This window comes from Setaria viridis, chromosome 8 (genome assembly GCF_005286985.2).
Source record: "Setaria viridis chromosome 8, Setaria_viridis_v4.0, whole genome shotgun sequence".
Taxonomy (NCBI): Eukaryota; Viridiplantae; Streptophyta; class Magnoliopsida; order Poales; family Poaceae; genus Setaria; species Setaria viridis.
The window spans coordinates 8,486,057-8,493,303 of NC_048270.2; the positions used below are offsets into that span (position 1 = coordinate 8,486,057).

At 37.9% G+C, this 7,247-nt stretch overlaps 1 pseudogene; it reads left to right on the forward strand.

The window, feature by feature from the left end:
• The first annotated feature begins 387 nt into the window (after positions 1-387).
• Positions 388-6,994, forward strand: LOC117834261 (subtilisin-like protease SBT3.8; annotated as a pseudogene).
• Positions 6,995-7,247: the final 253 nt, after the last annotated feature.

Genomic DNA, 7,247 nt, shown 5'->3' on the forward strand with positions numbered 1-7,247 from the left:
TCATATATTAAACACCACCTCCTTAAAAGTTTAATCCCTCCCATGCATACTACTGCATTAAAAGGCCTCAACAAGAAACCAAACTTAAAAGTATATAAATTAATGCATTCATTTTGCAGTACGGAAGTACTTGTGTATTACATAGAAAAAACAGGTAGGTATATATTTCAATGGAACTGAAATACCTTCAACTGCGACTGTCTTTTACCTTCTCTACCACATGCTATAATCTAAAACAAATGGAGTGGAACAGATATCTAAATCTAGTATCGTACATGTAGTGCGCAACGACCCGTCTGCTTGGCTGCATCCACATAATGGTTACAGTACGTAGCCTGTTAGTAGCCACCGTGTGGAATAATCAAACCATAAAAGCATTAGCTGAACAGTCACACAGATTGCTATGTTCAACTGGTGACCATTCTCTGGCCCTCAGTGATGGAAGTGACGCCGCTGAATTGATCTTCAGCTTATTCAAACATGTACAGCGTGATCGCCGTTTCACGACGAAGATTTAGTACTTAACCATCGATCTGGTACTACAAATAGCATTTGTGGTGCCTGCTATAGATGCAACCCAATAGCACACAAGGCCGACCCAGCAGCACAACATGTTGTCAATTGAGAGAGCTCCTCTGTTTGTGCTTACCCTGATCCTTGGTTCGCTTTTGGCTTCCCATGGCCTTGGCTCCACATCGTTTGGAGCTTCAGCGGAGGAAGAGAAAGTGGTGCTGAACTGAACTTTTCTTGCATTTTTTTTATATTTTGTTAATGATGAACTCCGTTTTTGTGGTCATTTTTTTTCACCAGCTATACATCGTCTACCTGGGGGAGAGACAGCATGAAGATGCTGATCTCGTGACCGCCTCGCACCACGACATGCTGGCTTCAGTTCTCGGGAGGTAAAAGAAAACGTCTACTGATAACTTTTCTTCGTTAATTCCTCCATAGCTTCAATAAAAGAGCCTGGAATTTGTAGAGTTTTAGGACATATTTGACAAACAAAGAAAAGGTTATTATATATGTAAGCCCCTTTCTTTTTCTGTCTTCCCTCCTATAAATGAAGCAAGGAAGCTGCTGTCGAGTCAATCGTCTACAGCTACAAGCCTGGATTCTCTGGCTTCGCAGCGATGCTGACTGAATTACAGGCAATGAAAATCAGAGGTAACCAAGTTCGTACTACGTGGAGTACACTACACACAACGAATCACAAAACACAGCGAAAACATCAAAAAGAAAGCATGAGCAATCTCTCTCTCTCTCTTGCCCGCAGGGCTACTACCTGGCGTCGCGAGCATAAGGAAGAACGAAATGCATAGCGTGCATACCACTCGCAGCTGGGACTTCATGGGGCTGCCATACAACCAGCCAAACGGACTGCTAGCAAATGCCAAAATGGGGGCTGACATTATCATCGGCGTCCTTGACTCAGGTTACTTAAAAATGCACATATATTTTCCATGCTGCCTTTAATTACCCTTGACGGAGGAGTATGTAATAGTTTGGATCTTAGGGGGGAAAGGTGTTTCAATAAATGGATTGTGTTGCCTCTAAGAGGTGGAATAGAAGCAACAGTACAACATATTTTAAACTCAAAACCTCTAGTTTTGATATTATATCAATCTCCATGCATCCAAAAATCTAAGTATATAAGCAAATACCGGCAATTCACTCATACTTTGATACTCCCTCTCACAATGAGGCTCCCTTGGACCTGAAATGTGGAATGAGTGGACAACAATTCTTTCATTATATTGCACCAGGTTTGTTTGAAACTCAAGACCTTTGGCCAAGATATGATTAGTTTCATGCACTCAGCAATTGACCCCCAATAGCCTAAACTGATTAGAAAATATGGACGGTTCAGTTATATACTTCCTCTGTCAAAAAATATAAGGTTCTATGTTTATATGTCAAACTAGCTATTCTAACTTTGAACAAGTCAAGCAATAATAATTGTTGTTCTTCTCTCGTACATGTTAATTAAGATGAATTTCGCATTCATGTTCATGTAAGAAACAAGCAATTTAACTTACATAATGTTGTACCTTAGTTAGCACAATGCACAATGCCGAACCTTAGTTCCCAAGAGAATAAGGATAAATAAATTTTTGGGATATGACCTAAAGGTGGTAAGGTCTTTATTAAAGTTGAGACCATAACAAGGCTGGTCCTCCACCGCGATTGTCCATTTAGCATTATATTATTTTAGCTAGATAAATAAAGTATATATAACTTCCAAGTTCTATATACCAAACTAGCAATGCATACCATTACCTAACAAAATCTAAATTGGTCCACTACGACCACCATATCAATGGTGATCTTCCACCTTTTCATGTTGTGCAATGTGAAAAATAACATTAATTTTCACATTGCAGGCATTTGGCCAGAATCACCGAGCTGGGTATGGACCACCACCTTCAAAATGGAAGGGAATCTGTCAGATCGGTGACTCCTTTGGTCCAGAGAAATGCAATGGCAAGATTATTGGCGCACGATGGTATACTGCTGATGTGGACAAGGCTCTGCTTAACGGCGAGTTCTTGTCACCCCGAGATGCAAACGACCATGGCACCCATACCGCATCGACGGCTGCCGGAAATCTTGTGCACAATGTTAGCTTACATGGGCTAGCGGCTGGGGATGAGAGAGGCGGCGCCCCCCGTGCTCGTATCGCTGTTTACAAGGTCTGCTGGGGCATTCGGTCAGTCCGACTTATCTGCAGTGAGGCAGCTGCTGCCAAAGCAATAGATGATGCAATCCATGACGGGGTGGATGTCTTGTCTATCTCCATGTACGGACCTTTATTTCTTCCAGCCTCATTGCTCGCCGTTGCAAAGGGAGTATCTGTTGTGTACTCAGTCGGAAATGAAGGGCCCTCTGCTGAGACAGTGCAAAATATGGCGCCATGGCTGCTAACTGTTGCCGCAGCCACAATTGATCAGCTATTCCCCACAACCAAAACTCTTGGAAGTGGCCAGAAGCTTGTGGTATGATTCTTATATAACAATTATTCTCTAATCAAATACGGCATTTTATTTTTTTGGACGGAATACTACACTATATTACTGGAAAGGTATTGCATATCCTGATACATATATCTTTTTTAATTAAAAAATGGGCCTAGAATTATAGAAATATCTATGAATAATAATCTTAATGTAATCTTGCTTCTTTTTGCCAAAAATAATAGCCAGAAGCTGAGGCATTCACTAACTAGAACATGGATAAAAAGTCATGGCCTTTTTTATTTCCTAATGGATGATGTGATCATGTACTCCAAAAATGGAATTTGCATTATATCTCTGAACTTGTTGATTTACAATTTTTCTTGATTCTTTTTTTTTCGCCATGGTTGCAAGGACAATCTTTATTCACGGATGTGAAAGAGGGAAATAGGTTTCACAAGCTGGAGCTCTTCTTGAACAAGTATAAGTTCTGAACTTGTGTTATCACCCTCTTTTCTACTCAACGCATAGATAGAACCAACATGCATAGAGACATGGACAAATATAACTTTATTTTTTGATATGACCCATTATTATTATTATATAGAGTAGAATAAAAAACTGAAAAGATCACTCCACAAAGGAAAGTGGAAATTCATAAGTACTGCACTGCGTGCTTTCCATTAAAAGGACTGATGCTTCCTGGGCCACATTGCCGATGAAGCATAGAGTGTTTTGTTTCTCCTTTTGTACTTATTAACATTACCATGGGTGAAAATTCCTATAGGATCGACTACACACAAAATATATTTACTGTGTGGCATGTAAAAGTTTTGAATTGCCCTATTTAGATAATTCATTGATATATGAAGTTGGCTGCTGACTGTTCATTTGGTGAAAACTCTAAATCAAATCCATTTGCATGCCAAATATTGCACGGAAACTTAATGGACATCAAATCCAGGCACAGCTACATATTTTGTTCATTTGTTGTCAGTTATAACTTATAAGTGCACCAAAAATACTCTATTTTTTCCCAATATGCCCCTAGTTTTTACCTTAGAAAATTCCCCAGGCTTTTCTGCTATCATTTTCTACAAGAAAATCTGTATTTTCGATTCCCTTATTTGGGTCAATGATCAGGAAGTTCATAGACTCATGTGACTGCGAGAATTTTCAGTGTTACCTCTTTAATTGCACTGTATCAATTATTAAACCTTTGCTATTGTTGTGGAAGTTATAATTATTAAACCTCCTATTGCATAGTAATTATACTTGTACATTTCTCCAGCTGCAACGAGACTGAAACGAACACTACATCCATAAAGGGAAAGATCGTTCTTTGCTTTACGACCACTGCCGTTTTGCCAGTGGAAAGATTAGTTCAAATAGCAAAAACAGTCAGACTGAATGGTGGACGAGGTTTCATATACACCCAGCATAGCACAGATCTTCTTGATATTTGCACTTCAGTCTCCATGAGTACTCCATGTGTTGCCATCAATAAGGAGGTCTCCTACCAGATATACCAATACTACAGGTAATCCACACATCTCCTACCAATTCGAATTCAAAGATGCCATTCCATATTCTACCACATGGACTCTTGTATTGTCACCCGAATTTTTTTTAAAAGTGGGCATGCTAAGCTGATTTAGACCCATTAGGAGTGGATGGTAGAATCGCAATGAGGGGATTTGGAGCAAGTGTGTAGCATATATTTCAATAGTCCTGAGAGGTAGCAATTAATGAAGTACTCTTTTGGGAGGCCATAAGCCATTCATTGAAAATCCATGTGCGTTTTACAACTATGCTCATTCAGGCTTCACTAGCTGAAATATTTCCTATTTTTATGGTAGTCTTAAATATTGATTTTTCATATAACCCAACAGAACCAACAAAATACCGGAAGCGAAAATATCTTTGACTCAAACAATGATTGGAGGTGGAATTCTTGCACCAAAGGTTGCAGCTTTCTCATCTCGAGGGCCAAGTCCATTATTTCCAGGGGTGCTAAAGGTAAACAAGATCCTAAACTGAATTTACCTTTTCATCCTTTTTTAATTTCCTAATGGAATCCGTAATAATAGATTCACAAGCATGCTTAATAGACATGCTTCAGATATGGTGTTATACAGCAGGTTCATTTATGGTACTATTTAATTTAATGCTTTAACTTTAATTTTTTTATGGATCATTTCAAGCTTCATAAGGCCTTCTATCAATAGAATGATGATGACTGACATATCATGAGAATTATCTTACATTTAATTGGAGTGAACATTTTTAATAATCTTTTGTTTAAAGTCTGAACATTTTTATTAGAGAGAAATTGCATTTGACAGTTAAAATTCAGAAATATTACTTCAAACCTTAATGATAAGAGAACTGCTTGTTGCTGAAAAACTGTCTCCATAACAATATGCAGTTAGTATACAGCGGACTTAATGATATATAAGTTGGAATGTTGGAGTTTAACAAGAAAATTTTACTAGAGCAAGGGGGAAATTTAAAATATGACATCTGTTTTAATTTCCTGTATTTAATGTTTTAACTCTTTGTGGATGAATTAAGAGATAGCCCAAGACAACTAGTGAATATGAAAGTTGTTTCTTCTTATCTCACCAAATAATTTTGTCTCTTCAAACATTAATCTTGGACATTAGCAGTTACAGATAAATATACAAAATGGATTTAATGTTGTAAATTTTAACATGCACTAAATGATCTGGGCACCTTATTAGGAAATTTTGTTATATACCTTCTTAAAATAATATATTATCTAACAACAAGGAACTTTTTATTTTACTCTTAAAACTTTAGACAAAAATTAAGGGAGAGTGGTCTCCATGTTGTCCACTTCATATGAATACAAATTTTTAGTGGTCAGCTTTTATATAGAGGATGAGCTTGCATACTATTCCAAATCAAAGACAAATCATAAGTTGTAGGCTTGTAGCAGCTCTAGGAGTATAGACTTTTATAAATACAGCAACTATATCACTAACTACATTTACAAGTTTCTATTTCCACAGCCTGATATTGCTGCACCGGGGGTGAATATTCTAGCAGCTGCACCACAGATTGGTATTTACAAGGAACATGGGATTTCCTACTTCTTGAATTCTGGGACATCAATGCCATGCCCTCATGTATCAGGCAGTGTGGCCTTACTCAAGTCACTCCATCCAGACTGGTCACCTGCTGCTCTCAAATCGGCACTCATGACTACTAGTATATGTACAGAACTAATATAACTTGTTAGGCTACATAGTCATTCTATAATCTTGGAACAGCATTTTCAACACTATTTCTTCTAATACGTGCATATTATATTCTTTTAAACTTTTGTGCAGCACTTGTCACTGACAACAATGAGCTTCCCCTGCTAGCTGATGGATCCCCAGTAAAGATTGCAAATCCTTTTGATTTTGGAGCTGGATTTGTTAATCCGATTAAAGCAAGCGATCCTGGGCTCATATACGACATCGAACCTTCAGATTATCAAAAGTTACTAATAAATTGTTCTATTTTATCCGATACAGAGGGTATTTGCCCAGTAATTGAAAGATCGTTATTGAATCTGAATCTTCCATCCATTGCGATTCCAAACCTCAAGACTTCAGAAACAGTATCAAGGGCAGTCACAAACGTGGGCCAACCTGATGCAGTGTATAAAGCCTTTTTTAAGCCTCCTACTGGTGTGGAGATGTCAGTCGAGCCAACAATGTTAATGTTTGGTAAGAAGAGGTCATAGTCATTCAAGGCAACATTCAAAGCGATGCGCAAGGTCCAGGGGGATTACTCATTTGGTAATTTGGTGTGGCATGATGGAGGCAGCCATTGGGTCCGTATTCCAATAGCAGTTCGTGTTGTAATCCAAAACTTATATTCCACTGTCTTCTAAACCATACTTCTTCATGGTTTTCGTTTTGCCGTGATGATGTGTAAAATCATTGACTGTTTATGGTTATCCCTATGCGAATAAAGTTGGAGCAAAACACTTTACAGGGCTTAAAGAGCTCTCATATGGCATCTTTTGCTTTTATTTACGAAGATGAAAGTAAATGTTACTGCATTTTTGTTCTTTCATTTTCTTGGATATTTTTGGTGTTTCCATCTCTTCTTAAATAAAATGAAAACCCACTCAGAAAGAAATGTGAAAAAAATTCTTATTTGTAGTATTTGCAGGATGATTCTAAATAATTATGTAATGTGTGAAGTATGGCTTGGATTAGTAGGATACTTGGTGTCTTAGTTATTCTCTGTTCTAAGTGGGTTTTTTGTTAAAAAACT